Here is a 21436-nt window from a genome sequence, read left to right as displayed (position 1 = left end):
CTAGCCGGGGTGGAAGGGGATTGAGGAGGAGAGATCACCGGCGATGAACTCTAGTCCCTTGGGGAGGGTTTCAGCCCCAAACTTGGCACAGAGCAGGGGTTCTTACTGTTGTGTTAAGAAGATAATGATGATAATAGTATTATTATTTTTAGCGGTAAAGGGGACAGTGACACAAAACTTGGCCGCAATTCCCTCTTTTCCGTGTCGCCACTGAATTTCTCCTGAATCAACTTCCCCCGAAATTCAATTTGAACTACTGGTTGGCCTCAACCCTTCTACGTTGTGCAAAGAAGCAGATTAGCCTGGTGAAACAAGCGTGGGAGTCAGGAGACATGGGTTTCATTCTGGGCTCTGGCACACGCTAGCTATGTGGCCTTAGGGAAGTCATTTAATTTCTATATGGAAATAAGATACCTGTCCTCCCACCCACTTAGACTGTGACCCAAATGTGAGACAGGGTGTGGGCCCGATCTTCTTCTATTGCAGCAACCCCAGTGCTTATCACATAGTAAGGGCTTAAGAAATAATTGAGTTATTCCCGCTACCATAGCTGGGAAGGGGGAGAGCATCCCCGAAGACAGCGTTCTGCTATTATCTCTGAGGAAATGGGGTTGGGGTGTGGGATGCCCCACTCCAGCAATCCCATCCCTTGCTTTCCTGTGAACATCGCTGGAGAGACCGCACGAGGACACTGCTTAAATAACTAAAATTGAACTCCTGCGTTGGCCGGGAACCGAACCGGGGTGAACTGGTTGGAAAGCAGTTATGCTAACCACTATGCCACCAACCCTGCTCTCCCTCTTTCCTAAGATGTAGCCCTAATAAATCCTGAAATACATTAGCCCTTACAGCCCAACTACCCGGATTTGCTATTATGTGGGGCGTTTCTTAAGGTAATTTGGGCCAGTCGTGAGTTCTTAAGGAATCTCCTCCTTTTGGGCCAGTCCTGGATTTTTAAGGAGTCTTCTCCGGGGTCTTTTGCCCAGTTTCTCCCCCACTTGGAAAGTGACGGACCGAAGAGGAAAAGTTTGCTATTGGCCCTCTCTTTGACATTCAGCCCTTTGTTGTCTTTAACTGACTGACCCTAGGGCTTGCAGAACAGTTTAAGAGTCAAGCTCAGATCTCCCAATGCACGTATCCCAGAGTTATTCGTGCACTGAAAGACTCAAAAGCAGCCCCCCCTCCCACCCTGGAGGATGTGTGTGGGGGTCCCCACTCTAAACTCCTGCCTATAAGACATTTAAGCTTCCCCATTTCTTTTACCCTACTCCCCTCTCTTCTGCATCGCCTTTGCTATTCACAGCACCCTCGGGCCCTCAGACCATACGTATTTATACGTAGTTCATTTCGATGTCTGTCTCCCCCTGTAATAATAATAATAATGGCATTTATTAAGCGCAAAGCACTGTTCTAAGGGCTGTAGACAGTAAGCTCGTCTGCAGTAGGCTCCCCCTCTAGACAGTAAGCTGGGAAGGGAGCAACATAACTTAATTGGATACCAGATAGATTTTCCTCATTTATTATCTTCTCAGGTTTAGACTTTTCCCCGGAGTCCGAGAAGCAATCCTCATCAGGAAAACTGAACACCTGCTCTCCCAGGTCCCACTCGCATCGACCTCGTGACTATGGAACAAGTTGGGTGGAAAATAAGCTCCTAACGACAAGGATGGGATTCGAACCCACGCGTGCAGAGCACAATGGATTAGCAGTCCATCGCCTTAACCACTCGGCCACCTCGTCACACTTTCCAATTTCTTCTCACTTACTTCCTGAATGTGGAGAAGCAAGCCGTGGCTTTGAGATACGAATTACTGTTCCTCAGTCCGAAGTACGAAGCGAACTGGAGCTGATCAGGGAATAGAGGATGGAAGTAGGGGGGAATCGATGCAAACTTTCAAAGTCAAAACTAAATAAAAAACATCCTCTACCACTCATACCACTCCACGGCGGATGTTCCGCTCAGTCAGAGGGAGTGCAAGTACAGCCGATTCCAGGAAGATCAGAACCCCCCGGAGAGGACCTTTCATTTCCAGACTTCAGGCAGGTTGTGGGGATGAACAGGTCCAGAACGAGGCGAAAGAGCAGAGCATCGAGAAGCGGCTGCAGGGCATCTGGGACTTTAGTGGGAGGTGGACAGAAGGAGAATGCGAAGAGAGGAGGGAAAGAGGCGTGAGCTCAATTAAAGCATGCGTCGAAGACCCTGGGCAAATGACTTCTCTGTGCCTTAGTTACCTTATCTGTTAAATGGAGATTAAGCCCCCCCTAGGACAGGGACTGTGTCCAATCCGATTTTCGTGTGTCCACCGCAGCACTTGGACCCCTTAAAGAACACGAAGACAAGCTTTATGTGGGTTGTACTCGTGGCTCAGTGGTAAAGGTGATGGGATTAAAATCCACTGGAGTTTCCCCGCGCAGGTTTGAATCTTTCTGATGTGGGGAAAAATACTATGAGTAAAAACTTACAACGAATCCATTCTGTAAAAAATATTTATAGTCAAATACTTCATTTCTCCCTCTGGAACGTTCTTCGGTAATCTGTGAGCCCTCGTCTTGTCATGCTGTCAAATCGTCTCTGACCCATAGCAATTCCAAAGATCCATTTTGCCATCGTTCTGGTAGTGGATCCATAGAGATTTCTTGGAAAAAAAATAAAGTGAGTTACTACTGCCTTATCTATCCCAGAGCTTAGAATAGTGCTTGACACACAGTAAGCGCCTAACGTATACCATATTGCTATTATGTGAAATATAATGACATTAATAATAATGAAAAAGCGACACTATGGTCAACGATGGGATAATGAAAACTGTGGTTCCCTGGTGGTTTAGTGGTCAGCATTCGGCGCTTTCGCCGGCGCCCGGGTTCGATTCCCGGCCAGGAAAGATTAGGCTTTTCAATTTTCCTTTGCTTCCAAGCCCCACATTAATTCGTTCATTCAATCGTATTTATTGAGCGCTTACTGTGTGCAGAGCAGTGCACTAAACGCTTGGGAAGTACAAGTTGGCAACATAAGCGATAACATCCTAACCCAGAGGTAAGCGATAACTGGACCTAGGCACTTCAGATAACCCCCTTATCCCTTTTGCCCACTTGGCCTTTTTAGAAATTGAACGGAGCCGAGGAAACTGCGGCAACCCCCGGCTCCGCCAGTTGTCAGCTGTGTGACTTCGGACAAGTCACTTAACTACTCTGTGCTTCAGTTCCCTCATCTGTAAAATTTGGATTAAGACTGTGAGCCCCCGTGGGACAACCTGATCACCTTGTAACCTCCCCAGCGCTTAGAACAGTGCTTTGTGCATAGTAAGCGCTTAACAAATATCACCATTATTATTATTATTAACCCCGCTGAGTACTTGACATTCTATAGTCAGAGCGTGACGCTCTGATTAGTGACGTTCCTCAACTACTGTTCTAGTGCAGTTCCCTTCAGGAAGAGAATCCGTTCAGCTGCATAGAATATAGATCGGAAGGAGGGGCGTCCGGAGGCAGAAAAACCAGCGAGGAAGCAAATGGAACTGTTTTATCGGAGGCAAGACCAGAACTTGTAGCCAGATGGGGGTGCAAATTCTACAGACAGGAAGTAGCTACATTTGAACCTGATGTTTCCACAGCTAAAATAAATAAAGCATGCCATAGAATCGCCATGAATCGTAACTGCTCGGGGAAATGGCAAAAGTGGAGGATACGGGCATCGATCCCGCTACCTCTCGCATGCTAAGCGAGCGCTCTACCATTTGAGCTAATCCCCCAACCGTACCTATCTTTCCTGTGTCTGTTCAGACATCTTTGCCAAGTACGGTGAGGCGTGACCCTATTGGGTTCAAATGGCCTCGGCTTTCCGGCAGCGTTAACGAGACTCATCGTTTCGAACTGTAGTTGGCTGTAGGTCTGAATGCGTGTGCGTGCGTGTGTGTGTGTGTGTGTGTGTGTGTGTGTGTGTGTGTGTGTGTTTCGGTGCAGGGGGAAGGAGGAAGGGAAGGGGAAGCAGAATATCCCAATGTGAGCACCTTTGTTCGGGTAGCCCATTTTTGAAAGAATAATAATAGTAATTGTGGTAACAGTAATAAGCAGTTTGTTAAGCGCTTGTTACGTGCCAGGCACTCTACTAAGCGCTGAAGTGGATACAATCAAGGAGGTTAAGCACAGTCCCTCTCCCACACGGGGTTTACAGCCTTAATCCCCAATTTACAGACAATCAAATTGAGGCATAGAGAAGTGAAGTGACTTGTCCAAGGTCACATGGCAGACAAGTGGCAAAGCAGATATTAGAACCCGGGATTAGACCACTGGGAACGACTTGGACTGCAGAAAGGGTGTGATGGAGAAGGACTCAACCGTTTCCCCTGTCCTTTGAAGTCTCAGGGAGACAGAGGTTGGGGAGCGGGCCCGAATCCCGATCCACTGAGACTGGCGCTGAGCAATAGAAAACATCGTCCAAATCCGCCAGAGACGGGGGTGGGAGCGGTGACAGAATTGCTGGAAATTTCCCAAAGGAATAAGGACTTGAACAGCATCATTGAGAGCCATAGAAAGTGGTGGCCCCTGGGAAGTAGTATGCGTGGTGCAGTACGATAGCATTGACGGTTGAGCTCTGACTCGTGATTGCTGGAATAACGGTTTACTTCTGAGTCTTAGAACTGGGGAATGATAAATTTTTTCTCTTTCTTCCCGAGAGCATCATTCTCAGGCCCACTATGGAATTCCACCTCCTTCTACCTCCCCGGATCCATGCGGCTCTGGACCAGGCTCTTTCAGGGATAGCAGAAGTGCAAAAGACATTTATTGATTCAGTTCAGTCGTATGAATAGAGCCCTTATGAATAGAGTGCAAAGCACTGTACTAAGCGTTCTGGAGTGTACAATGCAACAATAAACGGAAACATTTCCTGCCCCGTCCGTGACCTGAAGGGGTTTAGTTAGAGTCAGAACAGACTTAAGAAGCTGATATGGAGTCTTTCAGTGCACGAATAAATCTGGGGCATGTGGGCTGAGTGATCTGAACTGGGCTTCTGAACCGCACTGTAAACCCTGAAGTCTGCTAAAAGTCTGCTAAAAGACAATAGCAGGATCGCAGGTTTCTCCCCCTCGTCCTGATGTAAACGGAGTGAAAGGTGTGGTGACCGTCTGAAGCGCATATGTTTTCGAACTGGGTGGCCTGAATGAGGTGAAAAATCTTCTTCCCTGACCGGGAATCGAACCCGGGCCGCGGCGGTGAGAGCGCCGAATCCTAACCACTAGACCACCAGGGAACCTGGTACTCCTTTGTTCCTGAAAACCTTCAAATTATTTCTTTATATTAATGTCTGTCTCCCCTCTAGAGTGTATCCTTCATATGTACATTCTAGAGTGTACATAGGGAACGTGAGAACAGACTCTGTTATTGTGTACTCCCCAAAGCGCGTAGTAGAGGGCTCTGTATCCAGTGAGGGCTCAATAAATACAGTCTATTGACTGATGCTTATTTGGAAAAGGCCTGTAAGAGAAGAAGGTTCAATCCTTCAATTTCCGGGTCACGGGAGCCAGTGGAGCCTTTTGAGGAGAACAGAGAAGTGGTCCGAACGATTCTTCAGGAAGAGGATCCGTTCAGCGGCATGTAATATAGATCGGAAGGAGGGGAGCCCGGAGGTAGAGAGACCAAAGAGGAGGCGAATGGAACTGTTTTATCGGAGGCAAGACCAGAGCATGTAGCCAGATGGGGATGCAAATTCTACAGTCCGAAGCATCTTCATTTGAACCCGATGCTTCAACAGCTAAAACAAATAAAGGATGCCATAGCGTCGCCAGATGGATATCTTGAAGGATTTATGCTGAATAACAAAAACTATTCCTCGCTATCATGGAACCAAAGCAGAGATTACAGGCGATCACAGCACAGCCAACTGCCCGGCTAGCTCAGTCGGTAGAGCATGAGACTCTTAATCTCAGGGTCGTGGGTTCGAGCCCCACGTTGGGCGGAGGTCTTTTTCTTTGGTTTCTCAATAGGCATCTCTCGAAAGAGGTTATTCGAGTGCTAGCTAGACTCCCCCCACAATCCTCCGTCCCCGATCGTGCACTTCGGCCTCTTCAGCGATTTGAGCCTCGGGACCTCTGGCGCAGCAAAGGAGGATCCCAATGAACCCCTCGCGAGGGAGATACTCGTGTGTCTCAAAGGGGAAACCTCTTCCTCGCCTCCATCGCCCGCCCTTCCGACGCAGGGTCTGTGGGCGTGCAAGCTGGCTCGTGTGTGGGGTGGGGGTGGGGGTGGGAGAATTGAGGAAGAGCGAACACCGGCGGTGAACTCTAGTCCCTTGGGAAGGGTATTAGCCCCAAACTCGGCACTTAGCGGCCGTTCTTATTGTTGTGGTAAGAAGATAATGATAATATTACTAGCGGTAAAGGGCACAGTGACACAACACTTGACTGCAAGCCCAATCCCATCTTTTCCGTGTCGCCACTGAATTCCTCTTGAATCAACTTCACCTGGAATTCAATTCGAAGTACTGGTTGGCCTCAACCCTTCTGCATTGTGCAAAGAAGCAGATTAGCCTGTTGAAGCAAGGCTAGGAGTCAGGAGACCTGGGTTTCATTCTGAGCTCTGGCACACGCTAGCCATGTGGCCTTAGGTAAGTCATTTAATTTCTGTATGGAAATACGATACCTGTTCTCCCACCCCCTCAGACTGTGACCCAAATGCTTTCCTGTGAACATCGCTGGAGAGACCCGCACGAGGACACTGATTGCTTAAATAACTAAAATAAAACTGCTGCGTTGGCCGGGAATCGAACCCGGGTCAACTGCTTGGAAGGCAGCTATGCTAACCACTATACCACCAACGCTGCTCTATTTAGCGTCTCAGATGTAGCCCTAACAAATCCTTAGACCTTAGACCTTTCAGCCCAACTACCAGGATTTGCTAATTTGTGGGGCGTTTCTGAAGGGAATTTGGGCCGGTCCTGGATTCTTAAGGAATCTCCCCCTTTTGAGCCGGTCCTGGATTCTTAAGGAATCTCCTCCTTTTGGGCCGGTCCTGGATTTTTAAGGACTCTTCTCCGGGGCCTTTTGCCCAGTTTCTCCCCGCCTTGGAAAGTGACGGACTAAAGGGAAAAAGTTTGCTATTGGCCCTCTCTTTGACATTCAGCCCTTTGTTGTTTTTAACTGACTGACCCCAGGGCTTGCAGAACAGTTTAGGAGTCAAGCTCAGATCTCCTAATGCACGTATCCTAAAGTTATTCGTGCACTGAAAGACTCAAAAGCAGCCCACCACCCCCACCCCCGACCCTGGAGCGGGGGGGGTGTCCTCACTCTAAACTGCCTATAAGACATTAAACCTTCCCCATTTCTTTTCCCCATTCCCTCTCTTCTGAAACGCCTTTGCATTTTTAGCCCTTGCTATTCACACCACCCTCGGCCCCTCAGACCGTATGTATTTATACGTAGTTCATTTCGATGTCTGTCTGCCCCTGTAGACTGAAAACTCGTTGTGGGAAGGGAACAACACATCTTAATTGGATTACAGATATATTTTCCTCATTGAATACATTCCCAGGTTTAGACTTTTCCCCATAGAGAAGGTATCGGAGTCCGAAAAGCAATCCTCATCAGGAAAACTCAACACCTGTTCTCCCAGGTCCCCGTTTACGTGGTTATTTCACATCGACTTCGTGACTCTGGCACAACTGGGCTGGAAAATAAGCTCCTACGACGAGGATGGGATTCGAACCCACGCGTGCAAAGCACAATAGATTAGCAGTCCATCGCCTTAACCACTCGGCCACCTCGTCCCCTTTTTCCATCTCCTCTCACTTACTTCCTGAATGAGGAGAAGCAAGCCGTTGCTTTGAGATCAAAAAATCTTCTACCACTCATACCACTCCACGGCGGATGTTCCGCTCAGTCAGAGGGAGTGCAAGTACAGCCGATACCAGGAAGATCAGAATCCCCCGGAGAGGACCTTCCATTTCCAGACTTCAGGCAGGTTGTGGGGATGAACAGGGCCAGAACGAGGCAAAAAAGCAGAGCAGCGAGAAGCGGCTGTGGGGCATCTGGGGCATTAGGGGAAAGTGGACAGAAGGAGAGTGCGAGGAGAGGAAGGAAAGGGGCGTGAGCTCAATTAGAGCATGCGCCGAAGACCCTGGGGAAATTACTTCTCTGTGCCTTAGTTACCTTACTTGTTAAATGGAGATTAAGCCCCCTCTGCGATAGGGACTGTGTCCAATCCGATTTCTTTGTATCCACCGCACATTTGGACCCCTTAGAGAACACGAAGGCAGGCTTCATGTTGCTTGCACTCGTAGCTGAATGGTTAAGGCGATGGACTAGAAATCCACTGGGGTTTCCCCGCACAGGTGCGAATCTTAACGATTACGTGTCTCTTTCCCACTTGAATCTCTGCAATCACCTTCTTTGCCCAGACATGTGGGGAAAAGTACTATAAGTAAAAATTTACAACGAATCCATTCTGTTAAAAATATTTATAATCAAATACTTCATTTCTCCATTTGGAACGTGCTTCGGCAATCTGTGATCCCTCGTCTTGTCTTATGCTGTCGAGTCGTCTCTGAACCATAGCAATTCCAAGGATCCATCTTGACATCGTTCTGGTAGTGGATCCATAGAGTTTTCTTGGAAAAAAATGAAGTGAGTTACCATTGCCTTGTCTATCCCAGGGCTTAGAATACTGCTTGACACATAGTACGCGCCTAACGTATACTATATTGCTGTTATGTGAAATATAATGACATTAATAATAATGAAAAAGCGACTCTATGGTCAACGATGGGAAAAAGGGAGGTAAGGTTCCCTGGTGGTCTACTGGTCAGGATTCGGCGCTTTCACCGCCGCGGCCCGCGTTCGATTCCCGGTCAGGGAATTTTACAATTTTCCTTTGTTTCTAAGCCCCAGATGGAAGCGATGCCTGGACCTAGACACTTCAGGTAACCCCCTTATCCCTTTTGCCCACTTGGCCTTTTTCGAAATTGAACGGAGCCGAGAAAACTGCGGTAACTCCGCTGAGTACTTTTCATTCTATAGCGTGACGCTCTGATTAGTGACGTTCCTCAATTACTGAGAAGCAGTGTGGGCCAGTGGAAAGAGTACGGGTTTTGGAGTCAGAGGTCATCGGTTCAAATCCCGCCTCTGACAATTGTCAACTGTGTGACTTTGGGCAAGTCACTTAACTTCTCCGTCCCTCAGTTACCTCATCTGTAAAATGGGGATTAAAATTGTGAGCCCCTTGTGGGACAACCTGATCATCTTGTAACCTCTCCAGCACTTAGAACAGTGCTTTCCACATAGTAAGCGCTTAATAAATGCCTTCATTATTACTTATTATTATTATTATTACTGTTCTAGTGCAATATAGAAACGCGAGAGCAGTTCTGATTTGTGTTAAATGTCCGTGGCGCTTGGACGGGAAGGAGAGAAACAAGCACATAGGGAAGAAGAAAAAAGGAGACAGAGACAAAACAAGTAGCAGCAGCACTGTTTCCTAGCCACTGATAATATCGGAGCCGCTACGGTCACGGCTTAGGCTGGAGCAGGAAAAAATGAGTGAACCGAAACGTTTTCTTTGCCTTCGGAGAAAAGATTTGCTGAGATATAAAACCAAACACGTGCCGAAACCTAGGATCAAAACAGGGACCTTTAGATCTTCAGTCGAATGCTCCCTCAACTGAGCTATTCCAGCCCGCTTAAAGGTTCTTTCTCAACAAAGATGCTCGCGTTATACCAAACTGAAACCTTGAGGTAGTGTTTCTGAAAAGTTATAGTGGCGACGGGGACAGATACTATTCCTTACATGCAAATTGATGTCGATCACCTTTTAGCATTCAGAATGAGAATTTAGTGTTCTGGAAACCTAAATGGAACCATCTGGCCTCTAGATGGGTAAAATCCAAACCAATGCAAAGTGGTTAAGATTTCTGGCTTTCTGGCCCTCCGACCCAAACAGAATGTCACAGGAAACCTGGGGTGGGGAGGGGGCGCGGAAAAATAAAAAGAAGTGAGTTACCATTGCCTTCTTCCTCACAGTCAACTTGAGTCACCACCTTCGACTCTCGCCCGCACCGCTGCTGCCCAACACAGGCGAGTTTTGACTTGTAACAGATTGCCTTCCACTCGTTAGCCACTGCCCAAGCTAGGAACGGCATGGGTATGCCTCTGCTTGACTCTCCGTCCAGTAACCGAGACGGGTGGAGTACTGGAAACTCTCCAGGTGTGGTCCTGAAAGAGTCAATCTGGGACCCCGTGTGCCCTTTATTCACGCCACCTTCAGCTCCACAGCTTTGGCGTCCTATCCGTCATTTGTTTATTTATATTAATGTCTGTCTCCCCGCTACAGTGTACACTTCATATGGACAGGGAACGTGAGTACAGACTCTGTTATTTTGTACTCCCCAAAGCGTGTAGTACAGTGCTCCACATCCAGTGAGGGCTCAATAGATACGATCGATTGATTGATGCGAATATGGAAAGGGCCTGTAAAATAAGAAGGTTCGGTCCTTCAATTTCTGGGACACGGGAGCCAGTGGAGGCTTTTGTGGAGAAGAGAGAAGTGGCCCGAACGATTCTTCAGGAAGAGAATCTGTTCAGCTGCATGGAATATAGGTCAGAAGGAGGGGCGTCCGGAGGCAGAGAGACCAGCGAGGAAGCAAATGGAAATGCTTTACCGGAGACAAGACCAGAATTTGTAGCCAGATGGGGATGCAAACTCTACAGACAGGAAGTATCTACATTTGAACCCAGTGTTTCAACAGCTAAAACCAATAAAGCATGCCACAGAGTCGCCATGAATCGTAACTGCTCGGAGAAACGGCAAAAATGGAGGATACGGGCATCGATCCCGCTACCTCTCGCATGCTAAGCGAGCGCTCTACCATCTGAGCTAATCCCCCAACCCTAGTAGAAGTTGTTGTGTCAGTTCAGACATCACTGCCAAGTACGGTGAGGCAGGACCCTATTGGGTTCAAATGACCTCGGCTTTCCGGCAGCGGTGACGAGACCTATCGTTTCAAACTGTAGTTGGCTATAGGTCTCTCTCTCTCTCTCTCTCTCTCTCTCTCTCTCTCTCTCTCTCTCTCTCTCTCTCTCTCTCTCTGTGTGTGTGTGTGTGTGTGTGTGTGTGTTTCGGTGCAGGGGGAAAGGAGGAAGGGAAGGGGAAGCAGAATATCCCAGTGTGAACACCTTGTTCCAGTAGCCCATTTTTGAAAGAATAATAATAATAGTAATTGTGGTAACAGTAATAGCACTTTGCTAAGCGCTTGCTATGTGCCAGGCACTCTACTAAGCGCTGGAGTGGATACAAGCAAGGAGGTTAGACACAGTCCCAGTCCCACACGGGGTTTACAGCCTTAATTCCCAATTTACAGATGATGAAACTGAGGCATAGAGAAGTGAAGTGACTTGTCCAAGGTCACACGGCAGATATGTGGCAGAGAAGATATTAGAACCCGGGATTAGACCACTGGGAACTACCTGGACAGGAGAAAGTGTGTGATGGAGAAGGACCCAACTGTTTCCCCTGTCCTTTGAAGTATCAGGGGGACAGAGGTTGGGGACAGCGACCGAATCCCGAACCATTTAGACTCGCACTGAGCAATAGAAACCATCGTCCAAATCCGCCAGGGACGGGAGTGGGAGGGGTGACAGAATTGCTGGAAATTCCCGAAAAGGAATAAGAACTTGAACAGCATCATTGAGAGCCATAGAAAGTGGTGCCCGCTGTGGATTAGCATGCGTGGTTGAGCTCTGATTCGTGATTGCTGGAATAACGGTTTACTTCTGAGTCTTACAATTGACTAGATAGAATAGATAAATTTTTCTTCTTTCTTCCCGAGAGCATCATTCTCAGGCCCATGATGGAATTCCACCTCCTCCTACCTCCCTGGATCTATGCCGTTCTGGACCAGGCTTTTTCAGGGATAGCAGAAGTGCAAATGTCCTTTATTCATTCAGTCAGTCGTGTTTATGGAGCACTTACTGTGTGCAGAGTACTGTACTAAGAGTTTTGGAGTGTACAATGCAACAATAAACGGAAACATTTCTTGCCCCATCCGTGACCTGAAGAGGTTTAGAGTTTACAGTCAGGACAGACTTAAGAAGCTGATATGGAATTTTTCATTACCACGGATACATCTGGCATATGGGGGCTGAGTGATCTGAACTGGGCTTCTAAACCGCACTGTAAACCCTGAAGTCTGCTAAAAGACAAAGCAGCGTGATTAAGCAGATGAAGGGCCGATTACAGAATTGCAGGTTTCTCCCCCTCGTCCTGATGTAAACGGAGTATTACACTGTATTATACTGTAAACAGAGGGTATGGTGACCATCTAAATTACATGACGTCTGAGAAGCACGTACGTTTTCGTACTGGGTGGCCTGAACGAGGTGAAAAATCCTCTTCCCTGGCCGGGAATCGAACCCGGGCCGCGGCGGTGAGAGCGCCGAATCCTAACCACTAGACCACCAGGGAAACTGGTACCACTTCCTTCCTGCGAACCGTCAGACTATTTACTTATATTAATCTCTGTCTCTCTTCTATAGTATACACTTCATATGGAAAAGGAATGTGAGGACAGACTCTGTTATTTTGTACTCCCCAAAGCACGTAGTTCAGTGCTCTGCATCCAGTGAGGGCTCAAGAAATACAATCAATTGACTGATGCTTATTTGGAAAAAGGCCTGTAAGAGAAGAACGTTCAATCCTTCAATTTCCAGGTTAATTTCCAGGGAGCCAGTGGAGGCTTTTGAGGAGAAGAGAGAAGTGGTCCGAACGACTCTTCAGGAAGAGAATCCCTTCAGCTGCGTGGAATATAGATCGGAAGGAGGGGTGCCCGGAGGTAGAGAGAGCAAAGAGGAGGCGAATGGAACTGTTTTATCGGAGGCAAGACCAGAACCTGCAGCCAGATGGGGATGCAAATTCTACTGTCCGAAGCAGCTTCACCTGAACCCGATGTTTCAACAGCTAAAACAAATAAAGGACGCTATAGCGTCGCCAGGATTCGTAACTGCGCGGGGAAACGACAAAAGTGGAGAATGCGGGCATTGATCCCGCTACCTCTCGCATGCTAAGCGAGCGCTCTACCATCTGAGCTAATTCCCCACTATTTGGCAATCCTTCTCTGTCTCTTCAGACATTATGGATGCATACGGTAAGTGAAGATCATTGGATTCAAATGCCTTCGGTTTACCGGCAGAGGTGAGGAGACACATCGTTTCTAACTGTAGTTGGCTGTAGGTGATGAGAGACTGCATTCATGCTTTCCTCGGACGTGTGAGTTTTTAACTAAAGAGCCTGGCTACTTAGGTTTCCCTATCACGCAATCATGCAAATAAAAGTAGCATTTTCTCCAAGAAACCATGGGCTATGTAGCCAGTGACTTAAATTAGTTATGGCTTGAAACTTGTTCTGTCTGATTACCAATAGTCTAAAACGCTGGTAAAGGTTTTCTTCATTGACAAGCAATTTTCATTTGCCATGTTAGATCTCCCTTCTGTGTTGCTTGGATCTGTGACATTGGATATTTGCCCCACTCCATAACCCCACGGAACTTATGTACATATCTTTAAATTAGATCATATAAATTACCCATTTATTAATATTAATATTTGTCGCCCCTTTTATACTGTAAGATCGTTCGGGCAGGGAACGTATCTCTTAATTCTGTTGCATTGTGCTCTCCTAAGCGCTAAGTACAGTGCTCTGCACTGACTAAGCGCTTAATAAATACGATTGATGGTTTATTGGCTGCAACACTATCTTACTCAAAGTGTGCGCTGTTATGAGAAGCACTTGCTTACATATATATTTTCTGACAGTACCTTGTTTATTTTACAGGCGCCTAACACAGGGACCCCGCCTCTTCCTCCACCCATCGTGTTTTCCCAGCCCATCTGGCCAGTTCTCCCTTGGATCCCGGTCCCCACACCTGTCCACCCAGGTTCTGCTTTTCCTCGGGTTCAGCTTCTCAGAGTCTTAGGTGTTCTGGTCTTTTCGGCAAATCCCCCCTGCCTCGTACCACGGCAATAACTCCCAGAGCAGCGTCGCTCCGGCTGGGCAATCCCGCCGGCATCTGGACCCGGACAATTGAGGAGCAGCTGCTGAGTGAAGTCGGAATGAGGATTCCTCTACCGTGACTCGTGGGATTCGCTGGAAACGCCTCGTGGAATTGAGACCGTCATTCTTCCGGAGATAACAGGACGCTTCTGCCATTCATCTCAATTGCAGCACCAGGGTCATTTTTAGTGGAGCAAGGCGAAATATCTTCAGTCAACAGGGTCTACTAATGTAGTAAAAAAGACCTCGAACGTGCTCTTCGTTAGTATAGTGGTGAGTATCCCCGCCTGTCACGCGGGAGACCGGGGTTCGATTCCCCAACGGGGAGAAATGTATATTTTCCTTCGCCTTTTCCCTTCCTGCTGAAAGTGACTCTTCCTTTGTAAGGTGCGACTTTAATTGTGGACTCGTGGGCTCTGTCCATAGTGGGAGTATGAGGAGTAGTGGGAGTTAAACTGAGGACTGGCTCCCTGGGGTGGGAGACGACATGGGACCGCGTGAGAGTCAGAGATTGGGGAAGAGACGAAAGTGGCCGAGTCAATAACTAAGTACTGAAGAAACTCCCTTTCCGTTCTGGGCTCCTCTTCATCTTTAGTTTTACTCTGAATTCTGGGAAAGCTGCCATTGTGTTTGGAAGATTTAGTGTCCGCATCTGAGTCTGTAGGTCGGCGATAGGGAGATAAGGAAAAACCAGTGTGGGAGTGTGTGCGTATACGTTTGTCGATCCTATCACCTCAATCATTTATTAGTGACAAATTCAGAAGTTGGACCTAGTGGATAAAGTCAGCTTTTCCCTGAAACATTTTCTAAGTCAGAAAGACGTTAGTGAGGAACCTACAAATCCCGCATCTCTGCTTTTGTAACTAGGACACAGGGGGATAAGGTAAAACGAGTGTGTGGGGGGGTGGGGGGGCGGTGACATTACAATAATCATTAACCAGCCACCAATTTAGAGTTTAGTGCTTCGGGCAACTGCAGGTGTTGCCTGAAAGGTTTTCTAGGTCAGAAGACGTGTCTGAGGAACCTCAAGAGAGAAGGTTCATTCATTCACTCATTCAATTGTATTTATTGAGGGCTTACTGTGTGCAGAACTCTGTACTAAGCGTTTAGAAAGTACAATTCAGCAATAGAGACAACCCCTGCCCGCTCCGGGTTTACGGTCTAGAAGGGAGGAGAATGACAGACTCCAATTTAGTCTTGCTATTGGATGATAGTAATGAAACAAATAATAGAAAAAATTCTATTATCTATAACAATGTCAATCTTCTGAAAAGATTACCTAGACGGTCCTGAGGCTTTGCAGCCGTTAGGTAGCGTGGCCGAGCGGTCTAAGGCGCTGGATTAAGGCTCCAGTCTCTTCGGAGGCGTGGGTTCGAATCCCACCGCTGCCATATACATTTTGCGTTTTTGTTTCGGGTCGTACAATGTCATTACCATGAAAAATGTCCAAGTTGGACTGTACTTAGCCTTAAACGCGTGTCGACTCCCCTCTAGGTTCCATCTTCTCTTGTGAGCCGCTCAGGGAGTGACGCTCTGATTGGTGACGTTCCTCAACTACTGTTCTATAAAAACCCGAACGCCGTTCTGATTTGTGTTAATGTCCTTGGCGCTAGGACGGGAAGGAGGGAAACAAGCACATAGGGAAGAAGAAAAAAGGGGACAGTGACAAAACAAGTGACACCAACACTGCTTCCTAGCCACTAATAATCCAAGTCGCTACAGCCACGGTTTAGGCTGGAGCAGGAAAAAGTGAGTGAACCGAAACGTTTTCTCTGCCTTCGGAGAAAGGATTTTCTGAGATGTAAAAACCATAGACGTGCCGAAACCCGGGATCGAACCAGGGACCTTTAGATCTTCAGTCTAACGCTCTCCCAACTGAGCTATTTCGGCCCACTGTAGGATAAGTTTTCGACAAAGATGGGTTATAACAAACTGAACTTTGAGATCGTGTTTTTGAAAAGTTATAGTGAGTATCGAGGAAGAGTCTGGAGTAGAGACCTTCCTGCCGACCGGAGCGGAATCTTTATTTAAACTTTGTTAGAGACGGAGACAAGGTGTATCCTTCCCCATTTCCAGCTCCATTGTCCATTCAGCGGGAGGGGAATAGACTCAGAGGCTGCCGCGTCTCTGCAGACGATTATAAAAAAAATCCCCCTGTTCCCTGTTAATAGTGTCCCACTGGGATCCAGAGATGGAGAGAATTCACTCAATCCTATTTATTTAAAGATTCCTAGAGGTCATGAGTTCAAATCCCGGCTCTGCCAATTGTCAGCTGTGTGACTTTGGGCAAGTCACTTAACTTCTCTGGGCCTCAGTTCCCTCATCTGTAAAATGGGGATTAAGACTGTGAGCCCAACGTGGGGCAACCTGATTCATTCATTCATTCATTCAATCGTATTTATTGAGCATTTACGGAGTGCAGAGCACTGTACTAAGAGCTTGGGAAGTACAAGTTGGCAAAATATAGAGACGGTCCCTACCCAGCAGTGGGCTCACAGTCTAGAAGGGGGAGATAGAGAACAAAACAAAGCATATTAACAAAATAAAATAAATAGAATAAATATATACAAATAAAATAAATAAACCGAGTAATAAATACGTACAAACATAAATACATATATACACCTTGTACCCTACCAGCGCTTAGAATAATGTTTTGCAGGTTTGTTTTAGATCGGGGGCGGCAGTGAAGGCAGCTGTCCGGCTCCGTCCTCTCCGCTCCCGCAGCCCCGAGGGCGGCATGGTGGCGGCGGGATCAGGAGCGGCAGAAGCAGCTCTCCAGGACTGGCTGGGAGACCCCCGGCTACGGAAGACCATCTGGGGTTCCCTCCGCCGTGGGGGTCAGCGCCAGGTTCACCCGCACACCCTCGGATTTCGGAGGAAACCGCGCTGGCTCCCGAGGTCAGCCTGGATTCCTTCCTCTCCAGCTTCACGGAAAGGCGCTCCTCCGTCTTCCCCAGGGCTTTCCCTTTGCTCTCCGAATGGGAAGACCTCCTAAAAAAATTCCCTGCGGAAATCAGATTGTGCCCAAGGCATATGAAATCCCTGCCCCTTATGGATATTTTGAGTGATTTCTGCTGAATAACCATCAATAACAAAAACTATTCCTCACTATCGTGGAACCAAAACAGAGATTACAGACAAGGGTGATTTATCCATGTGCCCGGCCAGCTCAGTCGGTAGAGCATGAGACTCTTAATCTCAGGGTCGTGGGTTCGAGCCCCACGTTGGGCGAACGTTTTTTTTCTTTCGTTTCTAAATAGGCCTCTGTCGAAAGAGGTTATTCGAGTCCTAGCTAGCCTTCCCCCAAATCCTCCGTCCACTATCGTGCACTTCGGCTTCTTCAGCGATTTGAGCCCCGGGTAAAAGGGAGAAAAAGAAGGTTTAGCAGAGGTGAAATTGAATCCCACATCTCTGGGGAGACTGGGGGCCTAATCCCGTTTTTGACCGCTCATCCCTGCTACCAGGATTTGATTCTCTGAATGGCATTTCTTAAGTGAGAAAAAGGGAGGGCTCGTCCGGGATTTGAACCCGGGACCTCTCGCACCCTAAGCGAGAATCATACCCCTAGACCAACGAGCCAACTATATATGGTCCTTCACATTACTCCATTGGTCTATCCATGGGGATTTGTACTTGCTTGACATTCTTGAGCTACCCAAAGACTGGGGAGATAGAGGGACACACTGGAAAATGTCAAAGGTGAAACTGCTTCCTCGCTCCCCTTCCCGATGAGTAGTTTAGGGCGTGCAAGCTCGTGGAGTGGGGCAAGGGGGGCAAGGAGGGCGTTCCAGAGTAACAACCAAGGGCCGGGAACGGAATCCCTGGAGAGTGGGTTTCCAAACCTTTCCCACAGGAGAGAAGTCTTTTCCGCTCGGTCCCGATCTCCCACGACACGGTACTTAGCGTCGTCTGAGCCCCGAACTCGTGAGGAGCGGGGCTTTCTACCCTCTTTCCTTTCAACCTCCTCCTTACAGCTTCTTCATCTGCGCTGTGGTGGCTGAGTGCTTAAGATGTCGAACTTCAAATATAATGGGGTTCCCTACAAAAGTTCGGACCCTGCTCACAGATAATTTCTTTTGACCGCAGTGAGTGGGCCTCGGAGTATTCTCAGAATTCAGAAAAGCCACTGGAGGCGGCTCTCCTCCAGGGCTAGCCTGTCTTTCTGCGCCCTTTCTGCGAACGGGAGCTCCCTGAGGAAGGACTAATATTAAAGAGTGTTTATTAAGTACCTGCTATGTGCAGAGCACTGGACTGAGAGCTTCGAAGAGTACAACAGGAGCACAGGGGACATTCCTTGCCCTAAAAGCACTTACACTGTAACAGAAGACAAGAACTTAAAATTACTCGGGAGCAGTAGAGTCCGAATGAAGACACTAAATGTCGAGTCGGATATAGAGGTCATGCATGAATAAATCCAGGGGTGACTGATGGGTGGATCCGCCTGGGAATGTTGGGAGTGAATCGGGGAAGGCTTGTTGGAGGAAGCGAGATTTGAGGAGGGATGTGACGATTTCCTCAGTGAATCGTTTTTTGCAGTCTGGAATTCCTGAAATTGAGCATTTGCGCTGTCCAACCCACATTTTAGCAAATTTAATCTGTGAAAAGAAAGTAGGGTGGGGATCAATTTCCCGTAATGATACAGGGTTAGTGCCATTCAGTCTCTGTGGCGCAATCGGTTAGCGCGTTCGGCTGTTAACCGAAAGGTTGGTGGTTCAAGCCCACCCAGAGACGGTTTTATTGCTTCCTGAAGGGTTTTTTCATCAAATATCCGCGCCTCCTTCTACCTCATGTCTACCTCTCTAGTCCACCGGAGAGCCGGTTCGTTCGATCACGTCCACTCTCTCCTACCGCCCCATAACCGGACACCATCCTCCCCCCATTTTCATTTAGACCTTGCAGTTTGCAACGGTTTGTGAGGCACCATCAACACCCTCAAGGGGTCAGATACAGGAATATTCATGAAGTGGAAGCTGAATGAATAACTGAGTAAATAATTGGCTGCCCATTTGTACCTCTTCCAGGGAATTTGGCGAGCAAGAATTGCATGTGGGACTACCATCTGTGTTCTACCGGATTCTATTTCATGAAAGTGGAGGACGGTGTGTGTGAAGGTGGGGACGGGAGTTGAAGTCAAGCCTCCTTCCGTCCTTCTGTCCGTCTGTCCGCAGCCACCTCCTCGTGCCCTCCTCCGTCCGACAGGTGAGTGGGGCTCGGGTGGGCGTGTCTGGGCCGGAGAAGCCCCCTGGAGCTCTGGCTGTGCCCCGGGCGGCTGCGGCTGGGCGGGCCGGAGGGCCTGCACCCCCCGCCCCGGGACCTGGGCCATCCCCCTCTTCCCCTTCCAGTCTCCCCTTCTACACTGCGAGCTCGTTGTGGGCACCCTTCTCCTCCCCTTCTACACTGCAAGCTCGTTGTGGGCTAATTCTGTCGCATTGGACGCCCCCCAGCGCTTAGTATACCGTTCTGCACAAAGTAAGCACCCCTTCTAGACTGTGAGCCCGTTGCTGTGTCGGGGCCGTCTCTATATGTTGCCGACTTGTACTTCCCAAGCGCTTAGTACAGCGCACATAAAGCACTCAATAAATACGATTGAATGAATTAATAATAATAATAATAATGGCATTTGTTAAGCGCTTACTCTGTGCAAAGCACTGTTCTGAGCGCTGGAGGGATACAAGGTGATCAGGTTGTCCCACGTGGAGCTCACAGTCTTAATCCGCATTTTACAGATGAGGGAATTGAGGCACAGAGAAGGTAAGTGACTTGCCCAAAGTCACATAGCTGACAATTGGCGGAGTCAGGATTTGAACCGATGACCTCTGACTTCAAAGCCCGTGCTCTTTCCACTGAGCCATCCTGCTTCTCGTGCTGCTTTATTCAATGCACCCCCCCAGCTCAGCCCCACACCATTGATGTACATATCTGTAATTTACTTATTTAAATTACCACCTGTCTCCCCCCCGCCCCCCCCGACTTTGGGCAGGCAGAGAAGCAGCGTGGCACAGTGGAAAGAGCCCGGGCTTTGGAGTCAGAGGTCATGGGTTCAAATCCCGGCTCCACCAATTGTCAGCTGTGTGATTTTGGGCAAGTCACTTAACTTCTCTGGACCTCAGTTACCGCATCTGTAAAATGGGGATTAAGACTGCGAGCCCCCCCCTCCCCGACATGGGACAACCTGATCACCTTGTAACCTCCCCAGCGCTTAGTACAGTGCTTTGCACATAGTAAGCGCTTAATAAATGCCATCATTATTAATTAATCCGTCCGGGAGGAGCCGCCCGCCACTTCCCCGCCCCCCTTTCCATTGAGCTCGTCCTCTAGACTGGAAGCTCGTTATAGTGATAATAATAATGATGGCATGTATTAAGCGCTTACATACATTACATGTATTACTGTGTATTAAGCACTGTTCTAAGCGCTGGGGAGGTTACAAGTTGATCAGGTTGTCCCACGTGGGGCTCATTTTATTTTGTTAATATGTTTTGTTTTGTTGTCTGTCTCCCTCTTCTAGACTGTGAGCCCGCTGTTGGGTAGGGACCGTCTCTATATGTTGCCAACTTGTACTTCCCAAGCGCTTAGTCCAGTGCTCTGCACACAGTAAGCGCTCAATAAATACGATTGAATGAATGAATAATCCCCATTTTACAGATGAGGTAACTGAGGCCCAGAGAAGTTGACTTGCCCTAAGTCACCCAGCTGACATTTGGCGAGGCCGGAATTTGAACCCATGCCCTCTGACTCCAAAGCCTGTGTTCTTTCCACTAAGCTACGCTGCTTCAGGGACCGTGGCCACCTAGGCTGCTATTATTGTACTCGCCCGAGCGTTTTAATACCGTCGTCTGCACATAGTCTTCAATTAATATCAATTGGGTAGGGACCGTCTCTATATGTTGCCGACTTGTACTTCCCAAGCGCTTAGTACAGTGCTCTGCACACAGTAAGCGCTCAATAAATACGATTGAATGAATGAATAAATGAAAGCCTGTTTCATTCCGGATCGACTGGTGGCGGCTGAGAAACCCAAGAGGGCCAAGAGGTCCTTCAGCTGTCATGGGGAAGTGCTTGAATAAGAGGTGTTTCCCCCCCCCGCCCCCCGCCATCCCGCAGTCGAGGAAACACTCCCCACACTCCGCACCTTTCTGCTCAGGGTGGGAAGAGATATAATTTCGATGTCCCAACGCAGGGTCCATCGATTCCTTGGGCACTCACGGTCCTGCTTATCGCCTCAACACCCCAGAAGCACTAGATTCCCCAACCCTTTGGGTCCTCTACCTCTCCACAGATCCTCTCCACATTGGAGCGGAGCAATTGCCACGAGCCTTTTTAATGTGTTGTTGAGTTTCCCTTCCATTCACGATTCAGAAGGGGTTTCGCTTCCCAGACCGGTAGGCATCTTCATTTTTAC

At 48.2% G+C, this 21436-nt stretch overlaps 14 non-coding genes across 14 annotated transcripts; 4 read left to right on the top strand and 10 right to left on the bottom strand.

The window, feature by feature from the left end:
• Positions 1–1658: 1658 nt before the first annotated feature.
• Positions 1659–1740, bottom strand: TRNAS-GCU. Its single transcript has one exon. It is a non-coding gene; the product is annotated as a tRNA-Ser (tRNA).
• Positions 1741–3676: 1936 nt separating this feature from the next.
• Positions 3677–3749, bottom strand: TRNAA-AGC. The gene has a single exon. It is a non-coding gene; the product is annotated as a tRNA-Ala (tRNA).
• Positions 3750–5176: 1427 nt separating this feature from the next.
• Positions 5177–5248, bottom strand: TRNAE-CUC. The gene has a single exon. It is a non-coding gene; the product is annotated as a tRNA-Glu (tRNA).
• Positions 5249–5880: 632 nt separating this feature from the next.
• Positions 5881–5953, top strand: TRNAK-CUU. The gene has a single exon. It is a non-coding gene; the product is annotated as a tRNA-Lys (tRNA).
• A 789-nt stretch (positions 5954–6742) lies between these two features.
• On the bottom strand, positions 6743–6814 carry TRNAG-UCC. The gene has a single exon. It is a non-coding gene; the product is annotated as a tRNA-Gly (tRNA).
• Positions 6815–7677: 863 nt separating this feature from the next.
• Positions 7678–7759, bottom strand: TRNAS-GCU. The gene has a single exon. It is a non-coding gene; the product is annotated as a tRNA-Ser (tRNA).
• Positions 7760–10797: 3038 nt separating this feature from the next.
• Positions 10798–10870, bottom strand: TRNAA-AGC. The gene has a single exon. It is a non-coding gene; the product is annotated as a tRNA-Ala (tRNA).
• A 1505-nt stretch (positions 10871–12375) lies between these two features.
• On the bottom strand, positions 12376–12447 carry TRNAE-CUC. Its single transcript has one exon. It is a non-coding gene; the product is annotated as a tRNA-Glu (tRNA).
• A 557-nt stretch (positions 12448–13004) lies between these two features.
• Positions 13005–13077, bottom strand: TRNAA-AGC. Its single transcript has one exon. It is a non-coding gene; the product is annotated as a tRNA-Ala (tRNA).
• A 2263-nt stretch (positions 13078–15340) lies between these two features.
• Positions 15341–15422, top strand: TRNAL-AAG. The gene has a single exon. It is a non-coding gene; the product is annotated as a tRNA-Leu (tRNA).
• Positions 15423–15848: 426 nt separating this feature from the next.
• On the bottom strand, positions 15849–15921 carry TRNAF-GAA. The gene has a single exon. It is a non-coding gene; the product is annotated as a tRNA-Phe (tRNA).
• Positions 15922–17192: 1271 nt separating this feature from the next.
• TRNAK-CUU lies at positions 17193–17265 on the top strand. The gene has a single exon. It is a non-coding gene; the product is annotated as a tRNA-Lys (tRNA).
• Positions 17266–17541: 276 nt separating this feature from the next.
• Positions 17542–17613, bottom strand: TRNAP-AGG. The gene has a single exon. It is a non-coding gene; the product is annotated as a tRNA-Pro (tRNA).
• A 1078-nt stretch (positions 17614–18691) lies between these two features.
• TRNAN-GUU lies at positions 18692–18765 on the top strand. The gene has a single exon. It is a non-coding gene; the product is annotated as a tRNA-Asn (tRNA).
• The last annotated feature ends 2671 nt before the right edge of the window (positions 18766–21436 follow it).

Source organism: Tachyglossus aculeatus, chromosome 26, assembly GCF_015852505.1.
Source record: "Tachyglossus aculeatus isolate mTacAcu1 chromosome 26, mTacAcu1.pri, whole genome shotgun sequence".
In the NCBI taxonomy this organism is placed as follows: Eukaryota; Metazoa; Chordata; class Mammalia; order Monotremata; family Tachyglossidae; genus Tachyglossus; species Tachyglossus aculeatus.
Note: the sequence above shows the minus strand (reverse complement) of the source record. Positions and strands in the feature narration are given on the sequence as shown.